The 19,218-nt window shown below is 49.9% G+C and overlaps 1 protein-coding gene across 11 annotated transcripts in view; it reads right to left on the bottom strand.

Moving 5' to 3' along the window:
* The window catches only part of MICAL2 (microtubule associated monooxygenase, calponin and LIM domain containing 2), a 210,019-nt gene extending 191,002 nt beyond the window's left edge, over positions 1–19,017 (bottom strand). For all 11 annotated transcript variants that reach the window (XM_032853495.1, XM_032853485.1, XM_032853488.1 and 8 more), the window contains exon 1: positions 18,861–19,017. The gene's annotated coding sequence lies outside the window, so the exon portion shown is untranslated. The remainder of the gene's footprint in view (positions 1–18,860) is intronic.
* Between the last annotated feature and the right edge of the window lie 201 nt (positions 19,018–19,218).

Genomic DNA, 19,218 nt, shown 5'->3' with positions numbered 1-19,218 from the left:
TGTAAAGACTGAGTAAAACATGAATGTGAATGTGCTTGGCTAACTGTAAAGCACCCTTAGAAACATCAGACATTTTCCATAGTCCTGGGAGTGGGGGGTGTGCAGGTCAGACTACGCAGCTGCTAGCGAAGTGGAAAACTAGGAACCCATTCCATTTGGCAAACTTCTTTCCACATCTTCTAGGACAAGTCACTTGTCTCCAGGGGTTTCAAAACAAACAAACAAACACTGAGACCTATTCCCTGGTCTCAAGTGCTCACAGTGTGGTGAAGAGTTGTGCCCACATTTACATAAGGCAAAACAAAATGCTACCGGAGAGCCCACGCAGAGGGTGGGACATTTTATTCTGGCCTCAGAGGTCAAAGGAGGCTTTTATAACATCATAATATAATAGTTATTAGCATAACATTAACTCTCAGGGCTTGCTGGTACCAGGGTATTCTGGGTATTTGCATGGCTTACCTGATGTAATTGTCATAAAATTTCTTTTTTTTTTTTTTAAGATTTTATTTATTTATTTGACAGACAGAGATTACAAGTAGGCAGAGAGGAGGGCAGAGAGAGAGGAGGAAGCAGGCTCCCTGCTGAGCAGAGAGCCCGATGTGGGGCTCGATCCCAGGACTCTGAGATCATGACCTGAGCTGAAGGCAGAGGCTTTAACCCACTGAGCCACCCAGGCGCTCCTGTCATAAAATTTCTATGAGTGAGTTTGCAGATAACAAAACTGAGGCACAAGGAAATTCATTCCTATCCTGGCCTTACATGGCAGGTAGGTGGGTGGTAGAGCTGAAATCTGCACCCATCAGACTCTGCTCCTTTGGCACACCAGGGGCTGAGTCAACCAAGACAGGTCTCAGGCACACTCTGTCTGTGGCCAAAAGGCTCTGATAAGGCCCGTGGGGATGAGTCACTGCGGGAAGGTGCTGACTTACCCACAGTATCTCCTACCGGTGTGTAACCCTCACTCTGGCTCCAGGGTCCTGCCGCTGACACTGTCCCTGGTCTATTTGTGAAGGTGGCCACAGCTCTGTATTCCCCAAGGCTCCATGTCAGCACCAATACCAAAGAAGACTGATGGAGCCTAATTGTCAACGTACATTTACGTTAACAGATCACTCATGGAATAATTTGTTATTATAAAAGGTAGTTCGATGTCAGAGGAAAAAAACTCTCAAATCCTGGTTCTGCCACTTACTGGCTGTGTGACCTTGGGCAAATCTTAGTGTCTTCGAGCCTCAGTTTTCCCATCTGCAAGATGGGGTTAACAATGCTGATCTCAGGCAGGTGTAACAAAGATGAAATGAAATGGTACATCTAGTGCACACCACAGGCATGCTAAGCAATGGTTAAATAAATGACCTTACAAAGGATTTCCACTGGAAAATCATTTTCTGTGTGATAATATCTGGCAATAATACTTCTAACTCATATTCATCTGCCACTAAGCTAAATCCATCACATGCATTATCTCATTTAGTCTTTAAAAGCATAATTTTCTTCATTTAACTTAGCTTTAGGAACACAGAAAGGGTATGCCCAACACAGTAATTTTACCTATGCACACCTGTATATGGAGAGAGAGACAGGATGGTTGGACCAGCTAATATCTCCTGGGTACCCCCTACATACCAGTAACTGTTCTAAGCATTCCACATTCAGTAGCTTATTTCATCCTCCCAAAAATGCACCTATAAGGTAAGTCCTACGTCATCCCCATTTTACAAGGGCTGGGGCTTGAAGCACAGAGTGGGTAAGTAACTTTCCCAAGGCCACTGTGGCAGGACTCAAACCGAGAGCCCACATTCTTCAGCACTATACTCTTCTAAAATAAAGAAGTCACAGCAAGAATGTTGAACTGACCCCAAGCCCTAAATTCTAAGCTTGTCATTCCCCCTCCAACCTAAGCTGCCTTTGTTCCCCTTCTGCCAGTACCTGCTCGCCCTCTCACCCCTGCCCCACTGCTCTTGCTCCCCAGCTCCACCATGGTACCATGGTACCATGGTACCTAAGTCAGACGTGTCAAACTAGTGGAATTTTATGGGCCCTGGTCACCTGGGCCTTCAGCCCCCTATATCCCATCCACTACAAAGTCACCAGGCCATCTTACCCCACATGGCACTCTTCTGCTCAAGCACGCTCAAAGGCTCCCTGCTGCCTAGACTGAAGCCCCCAGTGGGGGGAAAAGCATCAACTGGGGACTCGAGGCAGGATCTGGCCTGGTCTCCTTCCCTCTGTCCCCAGACCTCTCTTTTGCTGGCTTCTAAGTGCCAGAGGCAGGGCAAGTCAGTAAGGTCTTTCCCGACCAGCCCATCTAAAATTCCAGCCTTCTCCACAACTCTTTTCCTCCACCTCTACCCAGAACATCCTGTCTTCTCCCCTGCTTAGTGCTCTTGATCCACCTCATGGCCTGGCCTCATAGGTTTAACCTCATCATTTATGGTCTCTCTCCCCCTCCTAGAACATAAGGTCTATGAGGCAAAGGATTTTACCTTTCTTTCCCTTTCTGCAACCATAGCACCTCGAAGAGCTTCTGGCACAGCATAAGAACTCATAAATATCTGCTCAGTGAATCGACATTTAACAAGCCCAAGAAGAAAATGTGCAAACAGAACAATGGTGGGGGAACGGCTAGCATACCTTTGGCCTTCCTCTCTGCTCCTGAAGACGTTTCTGGAGCAGAGGCTGTCGGTGCCAAGATCAAGACGTATGGTGGCCAGAGCCTTTCTTGTTCATTCTCCCTGGGATTTACAGTAGGACAGCCCCCATCCCTGTTCTGAACTTAGATGGGTGCTTGCACACACACACACACTCTCTCTCTCTCTCTCTCTCTCTCCCTGTCTTTTTGAAGGCTGTCTGCCTCTGTCCTGAACTCACATGTCCAGCCTCGTCTCCTTCTGCCCACCTTCAAACCAAGCCATTTCCCATCTCCCCGGGCCTCTACACCCACTAGAAATGCTCTCCTCTTCCCTCCATGTACCAATTTGCACTTCATGGACTCTTCTTCATCCAGATCAAATGCAGTCTCATCCCCACCCCCCACTCTCCTTCTTTCCCTTCAGAGCCTTCCAGGCCTCTCCAGCCCCTAGAAAAGCACCCACTGCTATCTCCCGCATCCTATGGAATTAGTCATGAACTACCTTGTGATTGGCTTTCAATGATCTGAACCGTTACCACGATCTCTCCATTTTTTTTTTTAAACATGTATGTCTTGTTTTCTCAAGTATGTGGTGAATGTGCTTTGGAGTAGAGGTGAGGCTGGGCCCTACCCACACTGCCATCCCCATAGCACAGGGCCCAGGCCACACAGTAGGTGCTCAAAGGTAATACCTGCCCAAGGTAAACAAGTCACTTTCCTAATCAGGTCATTTCCTCAATCCCAGGTGCCTGGACTGGCTTCTCCCAATGGCCTATATATTTTTCTTCAGGGTCTGCCCTGACCTTAGTTCTCTGTAAGGCCGGTTCTGGGCTTCTGTTTTCAAAGGGGGTTAAACCCATTTTAATCATGCTCCCCTGCGCTGGGCAGAGAAGTCCAGTAGGAGAAATTTCTGTAAGGTCCCACAGGTCTGGGGAAGGAAAGTACATTGTTCTTGGAGGCAAACCCAGGCTTCAGAGCATTTCAACTACCTCAAATCCAGGAATTCAACAGGGAGAAAAGACCACGGTGTGAGCTGTAGGTGAGTCATGGTGGGAAAACCAACACTTGAGGCCCAGTGTACCGACTCTTGGTAAACTGTGATTACAAGAGGCAGCAAAGTCTCAAGTTCCTTAGGAGCCTCAAAGGAGAGAGTCAGGGAGGAGGCGGTTTACTCAGACCCCCCAGGTGCCAGGCTGTAGACGAGGGTCCCCTTGGGTCCCTACTGCCAGGTGAGTGAGCTGTCATGAGCCCAGTGTGCACCTGAGGAGCAGAGACCCATGCTAACCAGGTGAGTCCTGCTCTTCCCACAACCCCCAAGCAACAGTCCCGGGTTGTCTGTGGTTGGGTTTTTTGTTGTTTTATTGTTTTAAATTTTGAGTAGGAAATACATTCAAAAATCAAAACTCACAGAAGTATACAGGAAACGTGTCCCTTCTACTGTACCTACCCCATCTGCCCCCACTCCAAACCAGGGAACCGCTCTCCTTGCTTGTGCCTCATCTCTGACAATCTTTTTGTGTATATACACAAATATAAATATTTATTCTTTTCTTTACATAACTGATACACACTTCTCAGTGCCCAGCTTGGATCTCTTAAAGGGATGGACTTGGGATGGGGCCCGAGACAGAGGATCTCTATGCAATAAAAAAAGCGTGAAACAAAAAAGAAACTATTCTGGAGAACACATGTATGCTCAGAGAGGACATGAGGCCTCAAGGGAAGGTCCCTGTGGGCCCCGTGGGGTCAGCTGCTAATGGAATCTCAGGCCAGCCTGAGGAGAGCTTGGGTGGTAGGTGGGGGCATGGGTGTGGGGAGGGGAAACACCAAGGGAAGTCCTGAAACCCCACTGGCTGAAATCTCTGGCTGGCCTCACCTTCCAGAAGAGGGAGGAAGTATCCATAGAAACAGGACTAACCTGATTCCCACAACAAGAGCAGAATAGGTTAGTGACCAGGAGGATACAGGAACTACGGAGGAAAAGCAATCATTTCCTCAGAAATTTATGAGACCAAGAAGGGGAAGCTGGTGTCTGAGACTCTCACAGACTTCAAATGGCTGGGAGCACAGAAGGGCTCTGGGACCTGAGATTGAGGAAGTCAATGATTCAGACTCCAAAGCGGTTCCAGTTCTGCAAAGGAGTGATGGAGGAGGGGCAGAGAGGAGGGGGGAAGGGGAGGAAGTGGGGGAGAGGGGGAAGAAGGAAGAGAAGGCAGAGGGGCCTTTTAGGAAGCAGGCCACTTACCACAGAGCTTGAGAGCCGGACTCTGGGGATAAACTGGCTAGACTCCAACTCCCCCTCTTGCCCTAACCATGAAACCCTGAGCTAATCAGTTAACCCCTCTGTGCCATAATTTCCTCATTGGGAAGTGAGGCAAGTGACAAGATCTACCTCATGGGGTTGGCACAAGAATTTAATGAGTTCATATTCACAAAGCCTCAGTACCAGGGCTTGGCACGCAGACAACTACAGAACATGCTGTGGAGCAGGAGCCGTGTGGTTGCCGAGGGAGCCCTTGACAAGGCCAGCTGTTAGGAAGCCCACATCCCAGTCACTGGAAGAATGCATAACCAAGAAAACCCTAAGACAGTGATGCAAGGCCTGTTCCTGCAACAACCAGAGGAGGGAGGGCTGGGGGAAGCTCAGGCTGCAGAGCAGAGGGCAGAAGGCGGGAGGGTCTGGGGGCGTGGGGTCATCTGGAACCAAGAGGTCCAGGGGCAGAATTGGCTCCCACTCCAGGTACATAGGGGCCCCTCTCTAAAAGGGACATCTTTAGACTGACAAAGATCACACACTGAGATGAGAAAGGGAGGTAGGATGGGGGACAAGCTCAGTTTTTAAAATACATCTATTTAGATATTTTCAGTGACTGTAAGAATCCTGACCCAGAGCGCTGGAAACTCTTGTAGATGAGACCGCTAAACTTCCGGCTACATCTCTTCGGGGCAGGCTGGGGACACTCGAAAGCAGTCTAGGAGCCCTCTGGGAACCAACAACACGTGCTATCAGCCAGAGTCCATTTCCTCCTGTGACGGGATACTTGGTGGGAGATGGAAAACAGCAATAGGCATGGCACATCCAGATTCAAGAAGACTTCTGGCCAGAAGTCAGAAAAGCAAACGGAAGGCGACTCAGGAAAGGGGCAGCCTAGACTGCCAATCCCAAAGCAAGCTGATGAAAGATCTAACGGTGCCTAAGGGGAGGTCTCTAGTAGCATGCCAGAGGGCTCTCTCCTGATAAGCATTTTATCAGCAACCGGGGTGATGCTATGGAAGGCATACGTTTAATTTAATTTTATTTATATTCAATGAATTGACAGATAGTGTATTATTTGTTTCAGAGGCAGAGGTCAGTGATTCGTCTGTTGGGTATTACACCCAGTGCTTACTGTATCACGTGCCCTCCTTAATGCCCATCACCCAGTTACCCCATCCCCCGAGCCCCCTCCCCTCCAGCAAGGATAGGGAAGGCATACTTAATAGGATCCTGAAAGAGCTCAATGGAACATGGTTGCACCAAATTTAACAAAGTGGAAATTTAACAGAAATGGTTGTTCTGAATCAGACGGGAACAAAATAGGAGGCTCTGCATCTAAGTTCTAAAGCCACACCTTAAGGACAGAGGAGATGCGGCTTAGCAACACCACATGTTAAAAAGATCTGGTCAGCGGTAACGTCAGTGAGTCTATGGTGTGACAGAGCTGCCAGAAAAGCTGATGCAACCTTGGGCTGCATTAAGAGGAGCAGAATGGCCTCAACCAGGGGGGTGATGGCTCCCTCCCTCTGCTATGGTCATACCACACCGCGAATACCATATGTGGTCGGGGCACTGGCCTCAGCGTATAAGAATTTGAACATGTGGGAGTTTGCTCAGAGGAGAACCACTGGGAAGGTAAAAAGAACTGAACCTACATCACAGATTGTTAATCTGGAAAGAAACTCAAGAGCAAGGAGGAGGGCTGCCTTTAAATACCATGTTTTACTAATTAGAAGCTGTGCATTTTCTTTTTTTTTTATTTTTTTTTTATTTTTTTTTAAAGATTTTATTTATTTATTTGACAGACAGAGATCACAAGTAGACAGAGAGGCAGGCAGAGAGAGAGGGAAGCAGGCTCCCTGATGAGCAGAGAGCCCGATGCGGGACTCGATCCCAGGACCCTGAGATCATGACCTGAGCCGAAGGCAGCGGCTTAACCCACTGAGCCACCCAGGCGCCCCATGTGCATTTTCAATTATAAATTATCTGAAAGCAGAATGTATCTTCTAGTCCCTTAACATCTAAGTAAGATTGAGAAATGCATCATCACTTTACCAAAATGTAATTTAAGGTGTCAAAAGAGCCACAAAGATGGCAGAGTCAAAAAGTGAATTGGAAAAGTCAGATTCTAAAACTGAAGATGTTTTAGAAATGCCCTAACCAATTTGCTTTCCTCTTTATGTACATACAAACGTTATGGGATATAAACTTGGGCCTAAGTCTAAAAGGGGTCTTCTTTCAGTAAATATAATACTTTTCAGTGGTAACACAGCATTGTTCCACAATTTAATTGGAAGCACTTTTTTCTTGAAGGTACAGGAAATAGTGGTACTTCTTCCGATGGGTGGTATCATAGACTGGATTTAAAAACCGTATCTGAGGTTCTGACACGGGGAGGGAAAGAGGTGGCTTATTCTCTACGGCTTCAAGAAGGAAGACTGGGGGCGCCTGGGTGGCTCAGTGGGTTAAAGCCTCTGCCTTCGGCTCAGGTCATGATCCCAGGGTCCTGGGATCGAGCCTCACATCGGGATCTCTACTCAGCGGGGAGCTTGCTTCCTCCTCCTCCTCTCTCTCTCTCTCTCTCTCTCTGCCTACTTGTGATCTCTGTCTGTCAAATAAATAAATAAATAAATCTTTAAAAAAAAAAAAAGAAGGAAGACTGGGACCAAATGCCAGAAGCTTTCAGGAGCCATGAGGGAGGCAACAGGAGGAACCATCCAAAGATGGAACAGGTCCGCTCTGATCTGCAAGCCCAGGCTTGACCACCACAGTGAAGTCAAGCACCAATGGAACAGCCCTATGGTTCCGAGATCTGATGGTGAAGATCTCGCCACAAAGGGAAAAGTGCCTCATCTCTCTTCTTTGCACACATAAGTGCTTCAGCTGAGCCATTCTCTTAACAAGTCACTACCCAAAGGTAGAAGCCACATATGGAACATGACTGAATGGAGGCCAGAAGCAAAGAGAAGCCCTGACCACATCTGTGGGCCGATTCGGGAACAGACCTGAGGAGGAAGGGCCTCGATGGTCCCTAGATGCCAGGCACTAGGCTAGGTGTGCTGTGCGCATTGCCTCCTTTAATCCTCACAGCCACCCTGACAGGTGAGTATTATCATGCCCATCTTCCAGAAGAGACACTCGAGGCTCAGAGAAAGAAAGTGGCTTGCCAAAGGTTTTACAGCTCTGAAAACCATGGTTGGTGGGACAACAGGAAGGAAACTCCAGAAATCTTAGTTGCAGAATGAATAAATGGAGAGATCAGCTGATCAATGAACTAATGTGGTCTCATATTGGTAGCACTAATACCAGAAAAAAAAAGACAAAAAGCTGGTTCCGTGCGCCCCACCCCCCTATCAATAGCTTCCCCGGGCACTGAAGTCACGCCATTTGCTGCTTGCGGGAACGATTTATTCCATCATATACAGCAAGGGTGTTTCTGAGACCTCTGTGCCAGAGAACAGGTGCTGGCAACCCAGCTCAAATGTCAAAGCCTTAAGCACACCCTGTTGCCATGCCTCCTACCTGCCCGGTTAACGCTGGAGCTGGCAGAAGCTGAGCTCAGCTTGTGTCCCCTCCCCAGAGGGCGGGGAGGGGGGTGGGCTGGGGAGCCAGCCAATCCCCTGCCTGGAAATATCAAGTCCTGCCCCACCTGCATGCCCAAGCTTCCTCCTCCGCTGGGGAAAAGTGACAGAAACCCAGGGCAGCACCCTCCTGAAGGGGATACTCAGGTGCTTGTGAGACCACAAGCAAAGGAGGATCAGTCCCTTCAGAGGTTGGCCCACAATGCTCCACGAGTATCTGACACCTGCAGAAAACTCCCTACCCCACCTCCACCCCCAGCACTCAGGGCTGGCTGGAGTCCAGCCTTCCACACTCAAACAGCTCCCGAAGGCAGCCTGCATGTTTCTACCAGGTGGCACCCCGAATGTGCCTTCACTTTTCCACATTTCTGTGCACTGTATCTCTGGCTATCTCTCCCTACAGAAATCCTATTTTCCAAGTCCCATCTCAAGCGCCAAGTGCCACCTCCTCCAGGAAGTCTCACTTTGTTCCACCGTGAGGCTCTCCAAAGCACCACGCTCCCCCTTGATATGTGGGCATCCCCAGCTTGTCTAATGTACCTCCGTGCATTAAGTAAGGGCTCTGCTCCTGTCGTTCATGGCAGCACCCCCAGCATGGCAGCTACACCCTGAGCTCAGGAGCCTTGGCCATGGTGCTCCACGTCCTTCCTGACAGCCCCCTACTCACAATCCTGACTCCCTCCTCCACCTCTCCCCAGCTGACTCATCCCCTTGGGTTCAGCCCTCTGCTGATGGCTTATCAGAGATAAACTAATCTGTCAACATATCCTTCCCAGTTAAATTCTGTATTTTTCGTAAACCTCTGAAAAGAAGGGCTGAAAACAAAGGCAGGAATTTTAGGCCCTAAGGCCTTGGGGGAGGTATTTCTGATAATGAAAGATCTCGCAGCAAGCAATGGAGCAAGCAGTGCTACAAGTGTATACACATCCTAAATTCGGAGAATGCCAGAGCTGTGACAAAGGGCGCGAGGCTTTGTCCCAAAAAGCAAAGGCCGACTGCAAGTAAGGCTGCCCAAGTCAAACCACAGGATCAAGGCTGGGCAGCAATGGTGGAGGAAGAACAGACTTGACTCCCACCTGGCTGGGTGACCTTGAGTAGGGAACCACACCTCCCTTGCCTCTTCTCCATACCAAGAGGCCTCTGAGCCTCAGTTTCCCCCTAAGTAAAAACCACGGTGGCGGGAGTGAGAGCTGGATGATCTCAGAGCGCCCTTCCTATCTGATATCGAAGGTCCTCTGACTCATGGCCTCCATCTCTCTCTCTCCCTCCCTCCTGGGAAGACGGTATCATTTGAAACTACCCTAGTTCCACTCCCTGCTCACCTTGAGTCCCACCTGAGTCCAAAGAGAAAGGCAATGCTAAAGATCTCCCAGCCAGTCAGCAGGAAGCACGGGTGAAAGGAAGGGTCAGAACTGGGGGCAGGTGTTGGTTTCTATGGACACAGAAATGCCCCTCATTCACGCTGCCATCTGTCCCAGCCTGGAAAAAGACAGCTGGTCGCCTTTGCTTCCCCGACCTACCTTTTTAAGAGATTACAACTGCTTGCCAAATTTAAGTGCTGTTCTAAAATCAGGACATATAAGGTCTCTCAGCCTGGACCGGAAGGTTTCAGACTGGGTAAAGAGCAGGAGCAATGCAGAACAAAGCTTGGAGGCAAACTAGGCCGCTTTGTGCAGCCATGCCAATTAAACATCTTTAAAAATAGCCTCTCTCTTCTCTCGTGCTGAAGATAAAGATGAAGTTTCAGCAATAACCAGACATCTGCTAGGAGCTTCTGAAGAGATCACAACATAAACATCCCAGAGAGCAGCCATAAACAGCTCAGAACCCTCTCCAGGCGGCCAGCGGCTCCTGCTCACTAGGGGGGTGGAGGACACAGAAGGAGGTGGTGCGGAGAGGCTAGGCTCCCCAGGACGGGAGGAGGTAGGTGGTGGGGAGGAGCTTGTCCGGACAGAAAATAGAGAACCAGCTACCTTCTGCAGGGAAGTAAGAGTTCAGGAACCCACCAAGAGGATTTCCAGGAAGCCATCCAGAGGATTCCAGGCCCCTGTCATTTGTTCTGAAGATGGGTTGCTCCTTGAAGGTGGAAGTAAAGACATATTTGAGTGCCCACCCCTGCAGGGTGCTTCACAAACAAATATTTTAAATTTATCTCTATATCAACCCCTTGCGGTAGGTGTTTTTATATAGACTAAAATACTAGTGTTCATGGACTTGCCCAAGGCCACACAGCTAGGATTCGAACCCAGGTCTGTCATAGTGGGATTGTTTGTTTGTGCCTATCATCAGAACAGGCCCCTGAGGTTTATTCTCAATGTCCGGGTTCTCTACACCCACAAATCTAACACCAGGAGATTCAGCATGGGGAGAGGTGGCAAAGTAGGGGGGAAGGGTAATAGTTAACCGTTGGCCAAATGAAAGAACCGCCATCTTAGCAGCCCTGTGGGCCACTCCACACCCTGGGTGTTTCCCAGCAGGTCCAGAGAACAGCAAAGGGGGAAATAGATACCAATCAATGCCTAGATTCTGTCTGCCAGGATCCACAGGAGACTAATGACAGCAGATGCCACCGAGGAAGAGAACGGGGCAAAGGGGGGGGGGTGTTGGGGACGGGGCTGGAGGATGGGCAGAGCAGACTTTTCATTGAATTACCTTTGTCCTGAGTGAATGAGTATGTTACCCTCATCCATCCATGCGTGGGGGAGGGTAGGGGAGTGCCCTGTGTCTGTGTGTGTCTGTGTGTGGGCGGGTGAGTCATTTTTTTAAGAGAGTCCGTGATGTCAGGTCCAAGATAACAGACACACCCAAACTGGAGATGGAAACCTAGAGCAGGCAGGAGTGCTGGGCCCTTAGCTGCCACAGACTAAGAAGCCTGAGACCTCATCCAGAGCCTCATCCTTTCCTCCCGACAGTCCTGTCCTGCAGCTGCGGGCAGACAGCCGACAAGCTCTCCTCGCATGGGCCCCATAGTCCCCAAGGCCCCCATTTGCCCAAGCCCCACAGGACATTCCCTGAGGAAAGAGATGGACCTAGTCCTCACTCTAAAGTCTGGAAAGAGGCCTCCCCAGTGGCCCCATCTGTTCCTCTCTTCTGTTTCCCCTTCATGAGCTATCAGACCCCTACTCCTTTAGCAGGGGTCTCCTTGCCTGCCCTCTGCTTCAAGCTGTGCGGAAGCCCCTCTATCCTGATACTCGGAGCTGTCAGTGCTCTGACCGCACAGCGGCCACGGACTCTACTCATTACACCTCACTACCCCCTTCCACTCATCCGGTGTGAACAGCTCTGGCCGACAGATGGCTCAGTGGCTCTGCCAGGGCCAAAGTAGGCCCTGGGCCCATTCTGCTCCAGGTAGCAGCTCTCCTAGGGACCAAAGGACCCAAGTGGCTTTTTCCTGGAACTTCTTCATCCTCCCCTATACCTCGTCTCCTGGCCCCAGGTACAAGCTAAACTCTGCAATCCTGCACATCTTCACTAGATACAGTCAGTGCTCAGATACGTAGCCAAGGCCAGCCATTCAGAGTCACTAGAGCAAAGCCGTGGTTTCGTATCTGCTACAAAATGCTGCTACTACCATGGCAAGGCCAGAATGGGATGTTCCTAAACTCCCACTCTTGCCTCTGGCAAAGCTGGGCTTCTGGACTGGGTGTGTCAGGAGCTCCCCGCCTGCAGACCTCCCGTAAACCTTCTCTTGTGGCAGCTCAGAGATCAAAAGCCACTATCCAGCTCCTCACCAACCTCCCCTTGCCGCCTACAGAAAGGACATCTGGCCTGGACATCCCTCACTGCAGGGGAAGGAGAAAAACGGGAGCCCCAAGCCAGCAGGAAACAAGTCTCTCCTGGGAGACCCGCCAATACCTGTGTATTCCCCAAAGAGCCATCTGACCCAGCCTTGGAAGGAATGCCAGTGCAGCCGGGGATCTGGGCTGGGAGATTCGGGGTGGGGTGCAGGCAGGGAAATTACCCGGACCCTCAGGGGAGAGAAACACTAGTGCAAACAAAGAACATACTATAGTCTCAATCCTAAAAACACCAGCACTGTCCACACACAATTGCCTGCCAGCACCACCACAGCAATAGGCCAGAGCTTCCTAGGATGAGCTACAATGATATTTAGGTGCATGGAGGGTACCGGGCAATTACATTTAAGAAACGCTATCACCCCTGGCCTTCATCAAAGCCTCTTCAGGGATGGACACTTCCTCAGCAGCAGACAGGGAAGGGAAGGGCCTCAAAAACCCAACTCCACGGTGATCTGGTCTTGCAGTGGAAGTTTGTTTGTGACCAGAGGCTGCGTATCCCCTATCATCCCTGCCAGCCCTGAGTTTGTGAGACCAGATGATCGGTGCTTTAGAGAGGAGGAGACTTATCAGTGCCGACCAGCCGGGTTTACTACCTCAGGAGAAGATGCAGAGAGGACACAGAAATGGTGGAGGGAGTGGTCAGCCCCCCACCCCACCCTCCCAACAAAGTGAGGTCCAGGGGGTGTCTGGCAATCAGGCACTTCCCCAAGGGGACAAGAGAGCCACTGGAGCCTGAAGCTTTGCCCTGCCTCCCTGACCCTAACAACCATGTCATTCTGTGTTCCTCTGATAGCACAACCTTCCTGAATAAAAAAAAAAAATCAAAATCAAGAGCCTACCATTAGAATGATTTCATTTTGGGGAGTCCAAAATGAAATCCTCAGGAAGGAAACGGAGGAAGTAGAATGGGAGACAGGGTAAGGCTGCATGGGTTCCATGGCTCCCTGTCTGCTAAACCCCAGTTGTTGTTTTTTTTAATTCCCTAATTTGAGGAAGCCCAGGTAAGTTCTTTAAGATGTCATAAAACGAATAAATAAGTAAATATCAAAATCACGGTGGCTCTGACCTTATCCACATACATAGCTATACAAAATGCAGGTATAATTTTGTTTACCCATCCACACTAAAGAAAGTTTGCTTTTTTCTTTTTTTTTGCTTTGCTTGGAATAAATTTTTTTAATTTTTTTTATTAACACTTAATGTATTATTTGCCCCAGGGGTACAGGTCTGTGAATCACCAGGTTTACACACTTCACAGCACTCACCATAGCACATACCTTCCCCAATGTCCATACCCCCCTCCCCCCAGCAACCCTCAGTTTGTTTAGTGTGATTAAGAGTCTCCTGTGGTTTCTCTCCCTCCTGAGCCCATCTTGTTTCATTTTTTCCTTCCCTACCCCCTAAGCCCCCACTTTGCCTCTCAAATTCCTCATATCAGGGAGATCATATAATAACTGTCTTCTCTGATTGACTTATTTCGCTCAGCATAATACCCTCTAGTTCCATCCACATCATTGCAAATGGCAAGATTTCATTTCTTTTGATGGCTGCATAGTATTCCATTGTATATATACATCACATCTTCTTTATCCACTCATCTGTTTCTGGACATCTAGACTCTTTCCATAGTTGGGCTATAGTGGACATTGTTGCTATAAACATTGGGATGCACGTACCCTTTCGGATCACTACCTTTGTATCTTTAGGGTGAATACCCAGTAGTATGACTGCTGGGTCATAGGGTAGCTCTATTTTCAACTTTTTGAGGAACCTCCATACTATTTTCCAGAGTGGCTGCACCAGCTTGCATTCCTACCAACAGTGTAGGAGGGTCCCCCTTTCTCCGCATCCTCGTCAACACCTGTCATTTCCTGACTTGTTCATTTTAGCCATTCTGACTGGTGTGAGGTGGTATCTCATTGTGGTTTTGATTTGTATTTCCCTGATGCCAAGTGATATGGAGCACTTTTTCATGTGTCTGTTGGCCATCTGGATGTCTTCTTTGCAGAAATGTCTGTTCATGTCTTCTGCCCATTTCTTGACTGGAATATTTGTTCTTTGGGTGTTGAGTTTGATAAGTTCTTTCTAGATTTTGGATACTAGCCCTTTATCTGATATGTCATTTGTGAGAAAATTTGCTTTTTTAAGAGGAAAAAGAACCCAAGTGTTTGGATTTTCCATTAGAAAAAAATGTTTTTATTGTAAAAATTTGGGGGAAATACTAAAAGATGTCTAAAGATGAAGGAAAAAGAATCAAATCTAGCACTGCCATCAACAAAGAAGGACTTGCTTCATGGAAAAGACTATGTGAAAAACAACAACAAAAGCCCAAGACAAAACAAACAACAAAGAAGGAAAAAAAAAACAACTCCTCACTGTGAGGGCTGTTTGCAGAGGGGGCCTCTCCCAGGTGGGTCAGATCTTAGGGAGATTTGACAAGGCATCCAGGAGTGAAGCGTACCTTTCCCTTCCCTCCTGAGCCCCCAGTCTCCTTCATTAGGATGCCCACAAAGGGTCCAGAGGCGACTAGCTCTTCACTGCAAATTCAGACAAAATACTGAAAGGTCATGAGTGTGTGTCGACCGTCCCAACCAGCCAGCTGTGATTTGAGAAAGGTTCCACAACTGGCCAGGTGTGGGGCAGGTTAGGGGAGGCTCAGGAAGGTGTAGGGAAGGAGTGCTGCCCGGGCAGAGGTATGCAGAGTTCTCCGTGCAGCCCAAATGCCAAGTGCCTGGGTCAGAACGTGGTGATGCCCATGGCTGAGTAAGCAGGGATTCCAAGCTCTGGCAGAAATGACCTCAGTCCCCATCTGTCCCACAGATGATCGGGGGAGACCGGTTGCTGATCGGGGCATAAGGGCGGCCATCTGGGCTCCCTACCACAAACCAGAGCAGTGTGGTGAGCACAGCAAATAGTTCTCCTCTTATTTCACGATGTTTACAGACTGACGCTTGCTGAGGAAACCTCCACACGCGAGCAAGTCATCTTTTTTTTAAACCTCTTATCTAAACAGTCACAACCAGTCACACAAGCCCAGGACAGGGTTCATTCACTCAAAACACACTGCCCGAGTGGCTGTGACACCACTGGACAGAGGCTCAGCCAGCCTCCACCCCATCCCAGATGCCACACGGGGATCCAGCTGGGCACCCAAGCGGATTTCAGCCTCACAGCATTTGGCGGCTGGGGGGGGGCACTTAAAACAGAAGGTCATGGATGGGTAAAAACTGGAGGGGAGGCTGCCCCAGCTTAAAGAAGCATAAACGGACTAGCAACCAAATGCAGCGTACAGAGTTGGATCCTGATTCGAACAAACCAACTCGAAGGTCCTTTCTGAGACAATCTGGGAATTCTGAATACAGACAGATGAGACCAAAGAACTATTATTCATTTTCTTACATGCAAAAATGGCAATGTGGTTATGCAAAACAAAACAAAACAAAACAAAACAAAAACTTTTAAAAATAGATATATACTGCATTAGATAGGGGGAAAATGACATGGTATCAGAGATTTGTTTTAAATTACTTAAGGAAGAAAGGACAGAAGGGGAGGAAAAGCGAGAGATGAAGCCAGGCCAGCGTAACCTTGACTGCTAAAGCTAGATAAGGAGTGTATGGGGCTCGTTATGCCATGGTCTCTATTTCTGTGTCTGAAAATGTTCATGGATATGGTAAAAGAGAGGACTGCAGTACATTATGATGGACAGCTTCATGAAGATTAGGACGAGAGGCTAAGGGAATATGGAGCAAAGAGCAAGAAGTATTTGTAAGAACCAGGAAAGAAATCTGTTACGTTTGGGAAGTGTTTTAAAAAGCCATTTCATAGCGGGGTAGGAAACCATGTTCACAAAGAATTACAAAAGAAGTTGGAGGAATAGTGAATGCAGTGAGGGAGTTGCCCACACCACCCCTCCAGAGGACAGAACACAGCCACCAGGTTTTCCTGCTTCCTTCAGTCCTTAACTCACCACCTCAATCTCATTCACACAGACTGAGACCAGAATTTTAGCTCGGTTACTAACTAGCCATGTGAGGTGGTGGCGGGGGGGTGTGGGGGGGTTAACCTTCCTCAGTCTCAGTCTCCTCATCTGTAAAATGGGAACAGCCCCAGCAACTTCTTTTGAAGGCTAATGTGGGGACCTACTGATATAAACAAAGAAAAGTCCCAGCGTGATGAACAGTATTCCCTTCTCTGGCTCTTTAAACAATAGAGACTTTTAGTCTTGGAAGGGCTTCTAAGACAAGCAATGTTCAGCCCAAAACTTCTTGCACCCATACCTTACCCCTCCCACCAGAATCAGTGCTCTCTACCAAACGGGCAGGACCTCTCCACTTCAGAAGCAGGGAGTGAAAGGGACTGGTCCGTGGCTGGCAGGCACACCCAGATGAGAGTATGAACATGGGCAAAGAGGAGAAATACGCCCCAGTTATAGGCAAAGGAGGGTTACCCAGCTGATGCTCTGCTCCTTGTAGCTCCTGGGAATGGGGCTCCAATGAACACAGCTAAAACCAGCCTCAGTCTATAAGATGCTTTTTACTAAAGAACAACTGATTGGTATTAAGCTAATCATGATTTTCTTTTAGAAGAGAGGGATGAGCAGAAAGCCAGAGCTCCAGGACTAAAGAAGGAAGGAGCCACACGGAAAAGTGATAGCATTTTTTAATAAGGATATGCTCAAACTGAGGGTCTCAATCACCCTACAATCATAACTAGTATAACTCAACAACTGTCCCCCCAAAACAAAAAAACAGAATTGGATCTAAAGTAGAGGTTATTTCAGCTAATAGCTTCCTAGACCATCCCAGAAGCCAACTTTCAGAAGTGAGACCAATCAATGGCACAAGCAGGCTTCCTCTCCAGACCCTCACCCCCCAGATGGTACCCAAACACCAGCAGGTCAATCTCTCTCCCCAGTAGAGCATGAACAAATACCAGCCATTCATCCCTGACCGGAGGACAGAGTGAGCAAGTCGTCTGCAGGTTGAACAACCTGGAACAACCTGGGCTAACCAGGGTCATTTCAAGAGCTTTGCCGAAGAAGCAGCCTCTGAATCTTTAGACAGAATCTTTTCAAAGGCCAGAAAGCTCCAATCACACACAGGAGCACCATGACCCTGCAGACATCACCTTCTAGGGCCATAAGGCAGCAAGAAGAACACTGAATATAGTTCTGGCAGAGCCTGGTCCAAATCCTGGCTCAGCCACTTTCTGTGTGACCTTGGGCACTTAAACTACCTGAATCTATTTGCCCACATCTAAAATGAGTTAGGTAAAACTGAGTGTTTGGAGAGTAATCATGAAATCCGCTGCAAAAGTGCCACAGGGCAGGACCCATCTGTCCGTAGCCACATAATAAATCTGTCTTCTGCTGGAAGGCAAGTTCTTACTGCAAGGAGTCTTCAGAACATCGGTTGGGGCTGTCCTGGAGACTTGACGTCCACTTGTTGGTCCCGGGAAGGGGACAAGAACAGAGTTGGTCCAGGTGCCAGGCACCCAGGCACATAAACACCAGAGGGCCAACCCCCTGCTGGCTTTCTTTCTGAGGGACCTGCCCACAAGGGGGGCCAGTTAGTGACTTCACACACCCCCCCCCCGGAAACCACAGAAGACTAGAGTGAGCAAGGGAGGCTGAAAGAAAGACACTGCCACCCCAAGCCCCACAAGGCTCGATGGCCGTCAAAATTAAAGCTCTTTTGGCCTTAAGGACCCAGATTACAGAATTAACACTGTGGAAAGAGGCACACAGTTTACTCTGGTTTCAACACGCCTCTTCCCCATTCAGCAAAGGCTATGATTCCCAGCTCTGCCCGGAGGCTGGTCTAGGATAAAGTTAACCCCACTTGCTCCAGTCTGGAAGCCAGGTCAACAAGGGCAGACGCTGCCGGCAAAACCCTACTTCTACCCAGGTTTAGCCGGATGACAACAAAGCGGGAGCCAGAGACGTCCTTGCCGGGCGCTCCCAGGCCTGGGGTGCGCCTGGGCTGCTGGGGGGGCACACTACAGAAAGGACAGCTCCGAGGTCCCCTGGCCACCTCCACACCGCGCCCCAGACTCAGTCCCAATCCCAGCCCGCAGGCGGCCAGGCCACTGACTTTTGGCCCAACTTAACTTCCTGTTGTTAAGGAGGGAGGAGAACCAGGGCGGGCAGGGGAGCGCCCAGTGAAGAGCCAGGAAAGAGCAAGAACAGAGCGGAGCCCAAATTATGGGAAAGCAAAGTTTGGGAACGGTCTGCCCCTGCGGCATGCGGTACTGCTGGCCCGTCGCGCCCGCTCCGTGTTGACGTTTGGCGATTTTCTCGGCTTAGAATTGCAGGGTTTGGGTGCTGGGGCGGAGTGGGAGGTAGTTCGGGGTCCGGGTGGCAGGCTTTTATTGCGTTCTTATCGATTCCGAGACCTATCAGTCAGCCCCGGCCTCCCCGGGCAGGGCCACCGGCTTGCCGGGCGCCAGCAGGGTGGGTTTGAGGCGAGAGATGCTGCGGCCGCACCTGACTGCCCCGGCGCGGGCCAGGGCGCAGAGTCCAGGCTCGGCTGCCACGGTCCCAGCCCGAGCCTCCCTCTCTGGAGCCCCGCACCTCCCCCCCTTACCGAAATCCGCGCCAGCCACCGAGCTTCAGGTCAGCTTCCTGCCTTCGCCTCGGGCCGCGGACCCGGCGGTCAGGACCCGCAGGCTGCCTGCAGAGCTGGGAGCTGGAGAGGCAGCACCGCGCAGCCTTAGTCAGGCGAGCGCCTGCAGTTCTGCGCCGCGCGGCTGTCTGCGCTGGGAGCCGCCCCCATCCGCGGCGCGGCCAATGGCAAAGCGGCCGGGGGCGCAGTCCGCCCCCGACAAGAGGCCCGCGGCCTATGGCAGTGCGGCGCGGAGCCCACCCCCGCTCCACGCCCGCTCCGCCCCCGTGGGGCCAGCTGTCACCGCGTCTGCCGGCGGGCGCACGTGGGCTGCAGCGGT

Source organism: Lontra canadensis, unplaced genomic scaffold, assembly GCF_010015895.1.
Source record: "Lontra canadensis isolate GAN:19392208 unplaced genomic scaffold, GSC_riverotter_1.0 scaffold7, whole genome shotgun sequence".
In the NCBI taxonomy this organism is placed as follows: Eukaryota; Metazoa; Chordata; class Mammalia; order Carnivora; family Mustelidae; genus Lontra; species Lontra canadensis.
This window is presented reverse-complemented; position numbering and strand designations above follow the sequence as displayed.